We start from the raw sequence: 16,111 nt of genomic DNA, 5'->3' as shown, positions 1-16,111 counted from the left end.
TAGTTTTGCTTGGTTCTAAGGGTTTTCTGTGGTCATTTGGGGAGGTGGTGTTTGACAGTGTAACTTCACTGACCTCATTTCACAACTTTAGGCTAGGATTCTAACCTCAGTCATGTGAATCCCATCCTTTCCTAAAAATCTGGATCCCCCAGCCACTTTTCCCTTTGAAACATCCTCTCTCTTCTGATTCATTTTCTCCTGTTGTCCTGTGTACTGAGATTTGCCCACATTGACATGATCTTCATTTGAACCTGGTGGCTCTTTTCACTACAGGGCAATGTTCTTTCCTATCCAAATACTTGAATACATGAATGCATGAGGCACCACCACTTCCTCACCTTCCTGGGCAGCCACATGTCTCCTGGCTTTCTTCTCACTCTTCACATATCTAAACCTTTTCTCCTACATCTTTCTAATGACCTCTTTATTGCCACATTTAATAGACTTTCATCAGAAGTTTGATGACTCTATTGGGATGTGGCACTGTTATTTCATCTCTCTCTCATTTTTTTTTTTTTTTTTTTTTGCTTCCATGACATGTCACTTTCCTAGTGTCACTACCTCACTCTCATTCTCTCACTTTCTCTCTCTCCTTCCTACCTTTTCTCATTCCTCTTCCCTACTCTACTTACCAACTGTGAGTACCCTCTAGTACTGCAGTCTAGTCACACACCCTCCTTGAAGACATTTGTTGTCCTGGCTTCAACCCACACCTCGAGAACAACATCCACATCAGTAAGTCAAGCACAGGAGATAGCAGATACTTCACGGACAAACACCCCTGGATTTATTCATCACATAGCTGATGAGGATGAGCACATCATTTCCAGGGAATGTCTCATAGGACTAGATGGAAATGCCAGCAGAATCTGCATCTGGATGTGAGAAGGGTAGGACTGCCCAACAGTGGCTCCATAACCTAGGGCAGGGCCTGTTTTCATGATACCTGGTACATTCCCATGACTGTCACTCTATCCCAGCAGTACTGCCTGCAGGACACCAGCCTCAGATCTCTGGCTGACACTCAACATAACTGGAATAGAGTTTATAAAAGGAAATGGGAAATGCCCTCTTTTATTTTTTGCGATGGAGTCTTGCTTGGTCACCCAGGCTGGAGCATAGTGGCACAATCTCAGCTCACTGCAACCTCTGCCTCCCAGGTTCAAGCGTTTCTCCCTGCCTCAGCATCCTGAGTAGCTGGGATTACAGGTGCCCACCACCACACCTGGCTAATTTTTGCATTTTTTAGTAGAGACAGGGTTTCACCATGTTGACCAGGCTGGTCTTGAACTCCTGATCGCAAGTGATCCACCCGCCTTGGCCTCCCAAAGTGCTGGGATTATAGGTGTGAGCCACTGCACCTAGCCAAAATGCCCTCTTTAAAAAATTTTTTTTAGTTTTTGTGGGTACATAGTAGATATATATATTTATGGGATACATTAGATGTTTTGATACAGGCATGCAATGTGTAAAATCACATCATAGAAAGGAAATGCCCTCTTGAGAGAGGGCAATATGAGTGGTCGGGAAACATGAGTGATCTTTTGTTGTAGCAGGGACACAGTGACTTTCTTGCCCTGAGGTAGTCATATCATAGGAACTGAGTTAGAGATGGAAGAAGAATCCTCAGAGGATGTGTTCATGAATTACCCCTGAAATAGTTTTGGAGACATTCATAACTGCCCTTGGGCAAGCCATATTGATGTTTCATCCACCCATCCAGTAATCATTGTCTAACAAATATGTTGACAGCAACTTTTTAGCAGGTATTGTACTAAATGTTGGTGATACAACATCAATAAACATGTCCCCTGCTTCCCAAGAGCTTGCACCCTGGCACGCACACAACCACATGTTAGACAAAGCAGAACCTAGAGTTAGACAGGCCGGAGAGAGATAGAATCAGATGGATTTGCTGGCAGAATCTGCATCTGGATGTGAGCAGTGTAGAACTGCCCAACAGTGGATCCATAACCTGGAGTGGAGACTGTTCCATGATACCTGGTACAAAAAGGTATCGTTAGTTATAATAGCATTTAAGTTTCACAAAGTGTTTTCACATTCATTCTCTCATTTAATATTCATAACAGCCTAATAAGACAGTCAGAGAAAATAGTGTTGACTTGATTTTACAGAAGAGGGTATCAAGGCATAAAGAAGTCATGTGCATAATCATGTGTCCAGCATATGGCTGAGAACTGAGCAGGAACCCAGGTGACCAGGTGGAATGTTCTGCTTTTTCTGTTACCTCAGGCTGACTTCCAACCTCGGGTTCCTCATCCGTATAAGGAAGGTGCTAAGCTGGTGGTTTTTCTTTTCTTTTCTTTTCTTTTTAAAATAGTTCCTTTAACTATAAAAATCTGACTCTATAACAAGTTCCCTTCCCCAGGGACTGTGGAGGGACAGATAAACCAACAACTAACAACATTGTTCCCCTGCCTACTGCACAGGACTGTTGTAAAGATTACATTACACAATCCACTAATCCACTGAAAACACTTCGTGATAAATAAACTAGATGCAATCTTAGCACTTTGTGTGCATCACTTTATTAAAGGCATTTCTCCCGGTTCTCAATAGTTTTCCAAGTACCTGCCTCCTCCAGGAGACTACAAGGGCAGAACATGTTGTACCTCATCATTAACAATCGTATTATCCACATGAATTGTTGAGAAAACAGTGAATAAAATGAGGCTTAGAAAGGCAGGTCACTAGATCCCTGTGCTGTGTTCTTTTTACCTCAATGCACATTTTTTGTGTTTCTCAAAGTACCTAGCTCAGTTTGTTGGTGGAAGTTCATGGTGGAAGTTCAACAACTATTTATAAGATGGGGGTGATGGTGGAGGAGGGGGCAATGAGGAGGCAGGAGGAGGAAGAAGAAAAAGAAAAAAAGAAGGAAAAGCATCAAAATTCATAAAAATGCTTTTATCTCCATAAATGTGAGTGCCAAGACTTCATTTGTCTTGGCATCCTCATGTTTTCTCAGTATCCCAAATAAGCATGCCAGTAGAGCAGGTCTGCCATGGGAGAGGGCGCCTAGGAGTTCTCATGACGACATCATGTTCCAGAAAATCACAGCAGCAGCGGCAGCGACAGCAATAGCTGCCCCCACATTCCTCTGGAAAGGCTGGAGCGTTGTTTTGTGTTGTTTTAGGCTCCCTGCCCCAGGAAGCATTATTGGAAGGAAACACTCCACCCTGACCCTCCCAGCTCCCAGTGCTGGCTTGTGGTCAGTAAAGTAAATGTAATTTGTGCCTCTTAAGAAATATGGGACAAGAGACTGCATGGAGCACTGCCAACGTGACAGTGGAGGTGCGTCAGTGGGCTCGGTGACAGGTGGCAGAGGCCAGCGGTCTGGGGAATCACTTACAGTCACGGAGGCTTTTTCTCCCAGCCATTGTCCATTGATGGGAATGAGGTAGTGGGCAGCCAAGCCACACAAAGGGAGCCTGGAGATAGAAGTCTAGTGCAATTTGCACATGAAATGCCTTATTTAAATAGCTACGCAAGAAGTCAATATCCCTAGGAAGAATTTGCTTATTGGCTGCCTTACTCTTTTTTTTTTTTTTTAAGCGAGTTTCTTAAAGACACTTATTTTGGCTTTACACACACTTGCTCAGGCTTGTCTTATTCTTTTAATTCTGAAGTTCTACTGTTCAACAGTTAGGAAGGAACTGGCTTTGAGTCTGGAAACAAGAGCAGGCACAAAGACAATGAGATAGATGGTGGGCTTGTTTTGTGGACGTGTGTTAGACAGAGAGCACCACTCATGTATAGAAGAGAGGTTTGAAAGATTGGACATACAAAGTGGAGTCTAAGCCAGACATGGTGGCTCACACCTGTAATCCCAGCACTTTGGGAGGCCTGGTGGGTGGATCACTGAGGTCAGGGGTTTGAGACCAGCCTAGCCAACATGGTGAAACCCTATCTCTACCAAAAAAATACAAAAATTAGCCGGGCATGGTGGCACACACCTGGAATCCCAGCTACTCTGGAAGCTGAGGCAGAAGGGTTGCTTGAACCCAGGAGGCAGAGATTGTAGTGAGCTGAGATTGTGCCACTGCACTCCAGCCTGGGACACACAGAGCAGCAAGACTCTGTCTCAAGAAGAAAAGAATGACCCCAGCACTTTGGGAGGCTGAGCACGTGTATCACCTGAGGTCAGGAGTTGAAGACCAGCCTGGTCAACATGGTGAAACCACATCTCTACTAAAAATACAAAAATTAGCCGGGTGTGGTGGTGAGTGCCTGTAATCCCAGCTACTCGGAAGACTGAGGCAGGAAAATTGCTTGAACTGTGAGGTGGAGGTTGCAATGAACTGAGATCATGCCATTGTACTCCAGCCTGAGTAACAGAGCGAGACTCTGTCTAAAAAAAAAAACAAAAAAAAGAAAGGAAGAGAGAAAGAGAGAGAAAGAAAAGAAAAAAAGAAAGAAAAGAAAAGAAAAGAAAAAAGAAAAGAAAAGAAAAGAGGTCTAGCTGGCAGCACCAGGGCCATCAGCCAATAGTGGGATTGGGGATGGCTACTACTGGAAAAAACTGCACACTGGGATTGCCTCTTGTCCAATATATGGCATCTGCCTTGATTCTAAATCCTCCCTACATGGAATTAGGCAATTGTGTGCTGGTACGCTTGTTCTTTGAAAAGAAAGAGAGAAAGAAAAAAGATCCTGGTCTGCAGTATTAGCTAATATTTCTGTGTAAGTATTCTGACTGTGGCCAACTTCCGGCTACCAAGGTTGACCTGCTCAAAAGATTCCTGAATATTTAACAACCAGCTCTCTGAGGCTGGTACTCACAGCTCCAGCATATCACTGGCTAAGATACAGATTGCTACTCACCACTTCCAGGCTTTGGCTTTGCCACTATTAGCTGTATGCTCCGTAGCAAGCTCTTAATTTGCTCAAACTGCAGTTCTCTTTTGAAAAACGGGAGCTGAGATAATGCAGTAACGCTGCTTGGAGTCTCTGCTGAGCCTACACCACTCTTCTCTGAGAACTGCATCCTTCCTGGTGCTCCCTAATGGTGCCATATTCCGCCTGATTTTTCAACTTCATTTTGGAGTCTGACAGATATCCCAACTGCTTCCAATAAATGCCCTTCTGCACTCAGGCCAGTCTGAGTGGGATTTTGTAAGTTGCAACCAATAGCGCGCTAAGTAAGGCAGAAATTATTTCCAAGACCTTTATGAGTTCTGATATTGCAACAATTGTTCTCAGAGTGTGGTCTGCCGACCAGCAGCATCAGCTTCACCTGGGGACGTGTTGGGAATGTCAGTTCTCAGGGAACCACCACAGACCTACTAAATCAGAAACTCTAGGGATGGGACCCAGCAACTTGTGTTTTTACAAGCTTTCCAGGTGATTCCCATGTGTACTCAAGCTTGAGAACTGCTGCATCACTGTTCTAAGGATGGTATGACTTATTTGAGAAAGGCATTTTCAGACTGATCCAATTTTCTTGTCTGATCAATGAAGGTCAAAAGTTCATGTTTTACTGGTAAAAAAAATTGATTTTTATAAACGAAACGTATTACCATTGCAACGTGAAAGACATCAATTTCGTTTTCTCCTTTTTTCCTATTGTAGTTTCAATGGACAGAGACTGACATTTCAAAGACTAGCCTAAAAGAATATAAGGAGAAGAAAAGTGTAGAGAATGAAAATACTGCCAATAACTAAGCAGAAGTAAAAAATATGCAGCAGATAATTTCAAGATAGTGAAGGCCAGAAAAGAAATACAGAACAGGAAGCCCAGATGCTGTGTGGTTTTTGCATTGGAAAAGATTTCACAAAATGCGCCATTAACACACTGAAGTGACTAATCATTTCTGGCATTAGGAAACCACTTAAGAGTCCACTAATGATTGATTTACATAAGTACAGTAAAAAGTGAAACAGGAAACTTTGACTTAACTTCATCCTGACATATATCAAAAGCATAGTTTTCACTGTTAGATTTGGAGAGATGTGGCTAGATAGCAATTTTCACTATAAAATAATCTTGAACAGTCCATTCAAATGGATAGAGCCTGTTGGTAAGCTGGTTGTTTGAAACTAACACTTTTTTTTTTCCTATGGAAAATCATGCCTTTGGAGAGCAGACTGAAGACTGGACGATGGAATCCTTAATGGAAGTAAACTGGAGGTCTGGTAATTGGTAATCGTGCAGGTGATTGGGAGGAGAGGGGCCCAGGAGAGGAGCTGCACTGGGTAGAGAGGGTAGATAGAAAGAGAGAGAGTGGAGGGAGCAGAATCAGGGAAGGACAGAGTCCTCTAGTGGGAGGAATGCAGGCTGAAAGGGGCTCCCTTTCCAGAAATGTTACCAGTATTGGGTCTGAGGGTAGGGAAAGGTTCTGCAGCTGAGTGAGAAAAACTGTTTTTTTCACTCACACTTCACTTCTAGCTGCCAAATGTATAGGGGTTATTCTGTGTGGGAATAATTTTCCAGTTCTCTGCAGACACCAACTGGATGTCCAATTCCAGGCTGCACTGATGAATACAGAGCACAAACCCCATAAGAATGCCTCCTACTTCAGTGCCAGCAGCAAGTCCCAGCTTGTGATCTGTACTCTGAATCAAGGGTTCCCATGACCCCCTTCTCAGGTTCAGTCATTTACTAGAACAGCTCACAGGACTCAGGGAAACACTTATGTTTACTGGTTTATTACAAAGGCTACAGATAAACAGCCAGATGAAGAGATACACAGGGTGAGGTCCGGAATGGTGCAGGGCACGGGAACTTCGGTCCCTGTGGAGCTGGGGTGTGTCGGCTTCTGAGCACATGGACGGATTCTTGTTCACAAACCCAAAAGCTCTTTGAGCCCTGTCCTGTTGGATTTTTATGGAGATTTCACTATATAGGGTATGATTGATTTAAATCATTGGTCATAGTGATTAACTCAACTTTCAGCCCCTCCCTGAAGGTGAGAGGCTGGTGCTGAAAGTTCTAACCCTCTAATTACATAGTTGTTTCTCCTAGCAGCTAGTCTCCCTTCAAGGTTCTCCAGGAGGCCCCAGCCATTACTCATCTCCACCTTAGCATACAAAAGATACCCTTCTGAGATTACATTAAGATTATATTATAATATTTCTTATTATAAATCACAATACCTCAATGACCAAATATGTTTGTTATTAGTATGTTGGATAAACAAGTTGGAAACTGCCCTACTTGCCAACCACCACTGTGCCCACACTCCATTGTGGTATAGACCTCTGAAGCGAGTTTGAATAGCACAGTGGTTATGACTATTGGCTTTGCTGTCAGATGGATGCTGGTTGGAATCCCAATTCCTCCATTTATCTGCTGCGAGACTTTGGGCTAGTTACTAAAACATACTGTGTCTTAGTTTCCTCATCTGTAAAATGGTCATGATAAGGTAACAATAAAAAATATATATAGTCCCTGCCACCAAATATGTATATAACGTGCCACCACCACAGAGTTCCTAAACTTTTGTAATTTCCTGAATGATAGAAGTGCTAGGTACATTATTGTTCTAACATATAGTCTGTGATCCTGATTCCTGATACAAAGATTCTAATTCCTTGGAATTTTCTGGGTAATGGGAGCTTCTTTTGTTTGAATAAGGCAACTCTTGTTAGACTCCTAGAAGGGGCTGGTCATCAGAAAGATTAAGCTATGATTAGAAGATTGGAATTTTCAGCCCCATTTTGTATCCTCCAGGGAGGAAAGCGGGGCTGGAGATTGAGTTACTAATTGGTCATTCCTATATATAAAAATCCCTCAACTATGAGTTTCACGGAGCATCTGGATCGGGAAGCATACACAGAAGCTGGGAGCATGGCACATTTCAATTCCATGAGAACAGAAGCTCCTGCACCCGGCCCCTTTTGGACCTCACCCTCTGTATTTCTTCATCTGGCTGTTCACCTATATCCCTTATCCTATCTTTTTTAACACAATAAACTGGTAATGGTAAGTTATTGTTCCTCTGCATTCTGTGACCCTTCCTAGCAAATGATCAAACCTGAGGAGGGTCTTGGGGGAACTCTGATTAATAGCCAGTCCATCAGAAGTACAGCTGACACCTAGGACTTGTGATTGGCATCTGAAATGGGGGACTGTCTTGTGGGATTAAGTCATTAACTGGTGAGGTCTATGCCAACTCTGGTTAAAATCAGAATTGAATGGAATCGTAGGACATCCAGGTGATGTCCTGCAGGAGAATTGAGTATGTGGGGAAAAAACCCACATACCTGGTCACAGAAGTGTGTTGAATGTGAACATACAGAAAAAGTTTATTTTTTCTATACAATAAAAATAATAGGGTTTACCTGACAAAGTTGTTTTGAGAATTCAGTGATATATTGCATGTAAAGCACTCATCACACTGAGCATTTAATGTGTGTTAGATATTGTTATTTGTAATTAATCATTGAGATACCTTAGATGATTCTCATTCTTTTTGAAAAAGATAGTGATAGATCAGAGTTTAGTTAGAGAGGTCAATTAGCTAACATATGTATGAAGTATAAAGAGGACTTAGTTAATGGTTGTAAGAAATTGCATCTACTTCTTATGTTAGTTGGTGCCCCACATCTCTGAATCTTCACAGAAGATCCTACCAATAAAAATTCATATTAGGAGTGTGATTTATAGGAACTTAGGAATTCTAGAGAAAATAAACATAGGAAAAACTTCCATAATAACTTATGATGCAGAAAGAGGTATTTATTATTACAGTGCTTATTTCCTTCAATATGACTGCTGTTTGAAGGAAATAGGAATTGAAAACAAACCCTGCTAGTAATGTAGGGAAGCTGCCTGGATATATTTAGCCAAGGGCCTCGCTCTTCTGACAGCCCCAAATGCTAAAAATATTCACGAGTGTGGTTTTTGCCTTCATTGTGCTGGGTAAATATACGTATACACTGCCCTTTAGGGTTTTTGAAATGCTTTGAAATACCTACAGAATTACAGCTCTTTGGCTCCAACACAGAGTCCTTGTGGTGTGGGCGCAAAGCAATCTTGGTTAGTATGTGAAGCTAGCCAAGGGATATGCATTTGAAGCACATCCCTGTGTGGAGTCTCTGACTTTCATCAGAGACTTGGGGACAGGTTCTGTTCGTGCATCCATGTTTACTGCAAACTTCATCCCTGTAACACACCCTTAAAGTCCAAGTGTGTGCAGAGCAAAGGACCAACTTCAAAGGAACATGAATCCTTGTACCAGATCGAGTTTGAGAGCTCTCCCATTCATTTCTCTGGGTCTGTCCTGGTTAGTTGTACATCCTCAGTCACTGCATGAGTTCCCAGGAGGACCAAGATGGTGGGGTCACACAAAGAGTAATAAATGGAGAAATTTGGGATATGACTGGGAGATTGGGCCAACAGAATTTACTAATGGAGTGGATGTGACATTTGAGTAAAAGAAAAGATCAAGGATGACTCCAAGATTTTTGACCTGATCAAGCTGAAGTTTTTTCCTAAGATGGCAAACACAGAGTGAGGAGCAAGTTTTGTGAGGGGAAGTGAAGGACTTGGTCGGGCCACTCTTATAGTGTCCTATTGCTCTGTAAAAAGGCCACCCAAACACTGAGTGACTTAAAGCTGCAATTTATTATCTTTCATCTTTCTGTAAGTTGACTAGGCTTAGCTGGGTGATTCTGTTTTTCACTTGCAGTTACAGTGAGACATCTGGGGCTCACTTATATGGCTCTCTGCTGGGAGCTGAGCAAGGGCCATCCATGGCAGTGCCAACATATGTTGCTTGGCCTTCTTACAGAGGGGTGGCTGAGTTCCAAGAGGGAGTGTCCAAAGCGGTTGCATTCCAAGAAAGTCAGGTGGAAGTTCCAAACATTCCTATGGCCTAGCCTAACAAGTGCACAAAGCGACTTCTGCTGTGTTTTATTGGTCAAGCAAGTCACTATGGCCAGACCCTATTCAAAGGAACGAGAGAAAGGCTTCACCACCTGATGCGAGAAGCAGGGAGGGAAAGAGTTGTTGACAACCATCTTTGGACAAACTCTATCACTGATGTTGTAAATTTGAAATACGTCTTGATATTCAAGTCTGGAAATCAAGGAGAGATTGGGTCTGGGAACTGGGCAGGAACTTTTGTAATTGTGGGACCAGCTCAAACTGAGCCTACTTCGTTGATAACAAAGTGTCGAGTTACATTATAGGTATAACAGAGCCAAAAACCTGCAAGTCATATAACCTGGGCATGTGCTATAGAAAAAGCTTTGACCTCTAACAACACCCAGAACCAATGATTCCTCCCCTCAAGAACCAAGAGGACCAGCCCATGACTGGAACATGAACACTGGAACGCTTTCAGAAGGAGGAGTCCATTGGCCTGGAAGATCTGGGGCCAAAGTCTGCCTCAACATACCTTACCGTAAATGGCCAAATTTGAAGTCCTCCAATCAGACCAAACCAGCATTCCCAAATCCTTTCCCTTGCCCTTCAGGCCCATAAACTTGCCCCAGACCTCAAATCAAGGAAACAGCTTTGAACCCAACCCCTGTCTTTTTGCTGGCAGGTTTTGCAATAAAGCCTTTCTTTTCTCAAAAGCCAGTGCCATAGTTATTGGCCTCTGCACTCAGCAACCCCATTTGCTCCACAGCAAATTCCTCCTCAGAGATTTCTGTTTGGAGCATTAGATCTAATGTTGTTAAATTAGAAACAAAATGCCTTCCTATATGTGTGTTTTTTTTTAAGTGATCGAGTTGGAATTATGTTATTCTGTTGGATACGTCTGTGGTAGCTGATAAATGAATTACATATTTTAATTATACATAATATTTATCAATTGCTTAACACAATGCCTCGTGTTAAGCAGCTACTCTAGACAAGTGTTGATTATTGTTATTAGCTATATATATATATGTGTTTTATATGTTATTCGCTATATATATATGTTTTACATTTCCTCATTCATGTTCTTTCTAAACCAGATAGATGTCCCATGCTGGGGCTCCATGATGCACTAATCTGGCTGTATTCACATTGAGTTGATCATTCTTGAGGTTGTACATCAGTTCAGATGACCAGAATATTAATGTGTGCACCACTTCTCAACCTGGAGCCTTCCGACATATCCTCAGAGCCCATTAAATCTATAAAAATTTAAAATGTGTTTTCCTATTTATAATACTATTAAAGTAATAAAAATACATTCTAGAATCCCTGCATTAGAGGAGCCTCTGATTACTAGGCCTTTAGTTTAACAAAACGTGACTAGAGTGACTCCATCTTACAGCTCGTAGCTAGGCACTCACAAAGCACCTATAAAGTGAATGCTTATGGTCTGCAAATAGTCACATTGTAAGCTGACTGCTCTTGTAATTGCAGAATATTATGGCCACACAGAACATCTTCCACCAGGCCTACAAAATGTCCGGATGTCCTAAGAGTGCAGCTCACTTTACTTAAATATAATGTTAATGGGCAGGCTTAGGTTGAAGGATTAATGGTCATTGATAGCACCAATAACCCCTGCCTTCAGTGAGCACATCTATACATTCTAAGTATAATTATAGCTCTATAGTTTCTTATAAGTAGAGACATCAACAAAGGACGGCATGTTCTTCCTCCCGCTTTCTGAGGATGCCATACTCAATAACAGAGTAGTTCCTAATAAACTTGCTTCTTCCACTGTGGTCTGAGATTCACCCTGAATTCTTTTCTATGCAAGATCCAAGAACCCGCTCCTGGCATCTAGATGGGGACACCTTTTTCTGGCAACATCTTGACCACCTCCTTTTACTGAAGTCCCCTATACAGTTTTAGAGGGCATTTGCATTAAACTTATGGCCATGTTAATACCAAAGAAACCCACATTCTATTACAATACACATATTGAGGTTTTGTGGTCATTGCACAGAGAAAGGCAGTGGGAGAACGAATGGCTAAGAACATCTCTACATGAAGCTGTAAAGACTGCAGAGCTGGCTGGAGGTACAAATTCAGTCAGTGGTTTTGTTGTGAAATCCTGTCTTCGTATATACAAATTAGCAATGATCAATTAACAGTAAATGCTATAGTGAAAAACCACGAATTTTCTTTCGTTAAACAGCATTTTTAAATTTCAATATTGTATTTTGGAGTGGGCTAATTGGCCTTTCAAGATAATGGATCTATTGTTTTAAAAAAGCTTTGTTTTTTAAAACGAAAAACAGTAATGACAGTAACAATAATGGTTCCAGGGCCAGGTGTGGTGGTGACTCACACCTATAATCCCAGCACTTTGGGAGGCTGAGGCGAGAGAATTGCTTGAGCCCAGCAGTTCAAAACCAGCCTGAGCAACAGAGTGAGACTCTGTCTCTATAAAAAATTAAAAATTTAGCCCAGCATGGTGGCATGTCCCTGTGGTCCCAGCTGCTCAGGAGGCTGAGATGGGAGAATCTCTCGAGCCAAGGAGATAGAGACTTCATTGAGCCCTGATTGGCCACTGCACCCAACCTGGGTGAAAGAGACCCTGTCTCAAAATAATAATAATAATAATAATAATAGTTCCAATGGCCAACAATAATAATAATAATAATAATAGTTCCAATGGCCAACATTTGCAACAAGTAAAACTAAATATATCAGTTTATTTTCTACTATTAAACCAAACATCAACAAGTTAGTGGCAGCAAATAACATCAACCATTACTCTGAATTAATATTGATAATTTTCATTTTGTTAGTTTTGTAGTTTAGTTTGTGTTTAATTTATACATTTGATTTACTCTTAGATTTGCATAAGAGCTATGCATGTTCAGCATTTACACTTCATTTATCTTAAAGAAACATAATTAAAATGATTTGTCCACACTAATGATTTATAATATTTTTCCATTTAAAGGGTTACTTCATTACTCATGTTTAAGAAACAGTGCCATAATGAATAACCTCCTATAAACCCAAGAAACATTCTCAACATCTGGCTAGTAAGAGAGTTTAGAAAACCTACTATGGGGCTCATTTTTTTCCTCCCAAAGATGTTGATAGACTTGGAAAATTCTGGATCTAGTTGTTTTTTGTTGTGGTTGTTCTGCTTTGCAGATATTTAAACAGATGTTTAATGGAGGAATTTGCTCTTTGTGCTCCAATGAAACCAATCTACTTTCAATTCTAAGAATGTGCCAAGCTCTTTCCCATCTCAGCACCTTTGTACTTATTGTGTCCTCTGCCTGGTCTAGAGCACTGATATGGTTTGGCTATATGTCCCCACCCAAATCTCATCTTGAATTGTACTCTCATAATTCCCACATGTTGTGGAAGGGAGCCAGTGGGGGATAATTGAATCATGAGGGCGGTTTCCTCCATACTGTTCTTGTGGTAGTGAATAAATCTCACGAGATCTGATGTTTTTATCAGGGCTGTCTGCTTTTATGTCTTCCTCATTCTCTCTGCATGCTGCCATCCATGTAAGATGGCACTTGCTCCTCCTTGCCTTCTACCTTGATTGTGAGGCTTCCCCAGCCATGTGGAATTGTAAGTCCAATTAAACCTCTTTCTTTTGTACATCACCCAGTCTCAGGTATATCTTTATCAGCAGCGTGAAAATGGACTAATACAAGCACCTTCCTCTGCTTTTTGCATGGCTGGTCCTTTTTAATCCCTAGGTCTCTGCTTCAACATCCTTTCTTCAGATGCCCTTCAGTAGCCACCCCTTTCCAAAGGAGGTGGTTTATTCTTCTCCCTCATCACCTTCTTTATTTCCCCCCAGACACTCGCAGGATCTCTTATTCTTTAAAATGTTCATTTTACTGATTCATTGCTTGTTTTCCTCATCAGGCTTTTCCTCATGGTTTGATGAGGGGTTGGGGGAGAAATAATGGTTCCTTAAGGCCCTGTTCTACTAGACAGTAGGCCAGATCATCAGCACCTTAGTCAGGATAAGATCTATGTAAGTTGATACTCAATTAATAGACTCAGTGATCAAAAGAGTGACCTATTTTTACACCTCAGATTTTTATCCATTCATTTTTAAATTCTGTTGAGTTATATAGTGAATAACTACCATTTTTATTAATTCTAATACGCATATTTCCTTCATCATTTAGTATCTCTGAAATTGATCTTAACAATTGATATCATGTCCCTTTTTTGGTGGCTTTCTTTTAAAACAATGCATAAAACAATGTGCATCTTACACACAGTGTGGATGGCATTTGGGAGTCCACCAAATAAGATAACTCTATTTCTTTAAGGCAATTGGCTAATATTAATTGGTCCAGTGAAGGAACTTAGAAACACCTTGCCAGGAGTCAGCCACTGTAGTGCTTTTCTGCAAAAAATGGCCACCAACAAACCCTGTGTACCATGCAGCTCTTTCAGCCAAGAAGCGGAGTCTTTCTTCTCTGCATGATTCTAGGTTGATCCTGAGATTTACTTTGGTCAGGTCAGTAGAATGTGGGAGAAGTGACACTGATTCCTGATCCTTGAGAGCATTTCCAGTTCCTTTGGTGAGCCAGCTACCTCAGTGTAAATACGACTGCTGAATGATGAGAGACCACAGAGAGAGAGTGAGAGCAAGAGTGAAGGGTGGGGTGAGGGAGTGGGGGGGGGGGGGAAGATAAAGAGAGAGAGAGAGAAAAAAAGAGAGAGGCCCTTGGAGGAGAAGTGAGCTACCCCCACCATCAGCCAGCACCAATGCCTAAACCCGTGAGTGAGGTCATCTTAGATCTTTGAGCCCCAGGCAACACCATGTGGGGCAGAGGTGAACCATCCCTATTGAGCCCTGTCTGAATTCGTGACCCACGGAATCAAGAACAATAAAATGGTTTTTGTTTTCAGCCACTAAATTTTAGGGTCGTTTATTACACAGCAATAAATAACTAAGACATCAACAGAGTCAGAAGTTAAGTCCTACTAACTGTTCTCTTGGTTTTCTCCAATTTGGAACAAGCTCTCTCCCTCAAATAAAGAAATAAACTTTAATGATGTGAGCCTTAGTAAAAGTGCCAACGTTTCTCCCAGATCAGATTTCCTGGCACTAACAAAACAATCGTGAAATGCTGTAAGACGTCACAGTTCAAAACCAGATTCCACTGGGGGATTATCACTTCCTCAAATCACCTTCCTACTTGCAATTATTTCTGTTCAATGTGATGGTGCCTCATTGAGTATCTGGGGCTCCTAAAAGATATTTTCCTGCATAACTTCATGTAAAACCATATAATCACCATGAAAGCACATCTAAAAGTGTCCACTGTTTCTAAATAACTTGATTGCCTAGCCATGGCAATTCAATAAGAGAGCAACCTTTGAATGACAAATGTTGGCTCAAGACCATTGTTAGTAGAATGATCTGGATCTGATAAGCATCAGAACTACTACGGCACAGGAGTGCCCCCCAAAGCAACACTCTGGAGAAGTACTGAAGACATCTCCCCTGAGAGTTGCCACTTAGAATAGCCAGCCTGCTGACCAAGCAGGATATCCTCAGTGTGTGTGGTAGTTTCTCAATCGGAAGTATGAAAATCAGGAACATTGCGAAAGGGAGGGCAAGAGCTCTGAACAATTAATATCCGGTGAAGTGTGAGAGGGACACTTGAGCTCCTTACTTTGCAGTAACAACCTTGGAATGGAAAGCTATTTTGGTAGCCAACTGTGGAAAGTGAACATTAACCAAATAAAACCATGGGGTCATAAAGCTAGGAATGTGCAGGAATTCATGAGTCTGATTTTCCTCAGCATATTTGCTCTTTCAGAAGAAATTTTCCTCTATTGCTCCATGAAATATGAGTGTGTGTTTACATTTTTAAATAAACCACATTATATCATTAGGTCCTATTATTCCTAATCCACAGCTCAATCCATGAATGCAATCCAGTAACTATAAAACTGTAACATTTCTTTAAAAGTAAACACAGTACCTTTTCCTCTGTGTTTGCCCAATCTTTTTTATGGGACACTAAAATTGAGAACGGAATATCTTCTTTCACCTTTGACTGACACATGAGGCCTTCTCTGGAGATAAGCTGGGGTTATGAAACCTTCCATGAGTGAGAGGCCTAATCCATCAGTCATCTCAGAAAACCTCACAGCCAGTTCTACTCCATATGAAATCTGTCTGGGCATCAATCTACTGATGGATGCAATGAAGACGCAGATCAACACTATTCTTACTGTGATTCAGTGGAGTGT

General features: G+C 41.6%; 1 protein-coding gene across 1 annotated transcript in view; it reads right to left on the bottom strand.

Annotated features, from left to right (window-relative positions):
• Positions 1–16,111, bottom strand: part of NUP42 (nucleoporin 42) — a 1,164,542-nt gene that overhangs the window by 600,464 nt on the left and 547,967 nt on the right. The gene's annotated exons all lie outside the window — the stretch shown is intronic.

This window comes from Macaca thibetana, chromosome 3 (assembly GCF_024542745.1).
Source record: "Macaca thibetana thibetana isolate TM-01 chromosome 3, ASM2454274v1, whole genome shotgun sequence".
Lineage (NCBI taxonomy): Eukaryota > Metazoa > Chordata > Mammalia > Primates > Cercopithecidae > Macaca > Macaca thibetana.
This window is presented reverse-complemented; position numbering and strand designations above follow the sequence as displayed.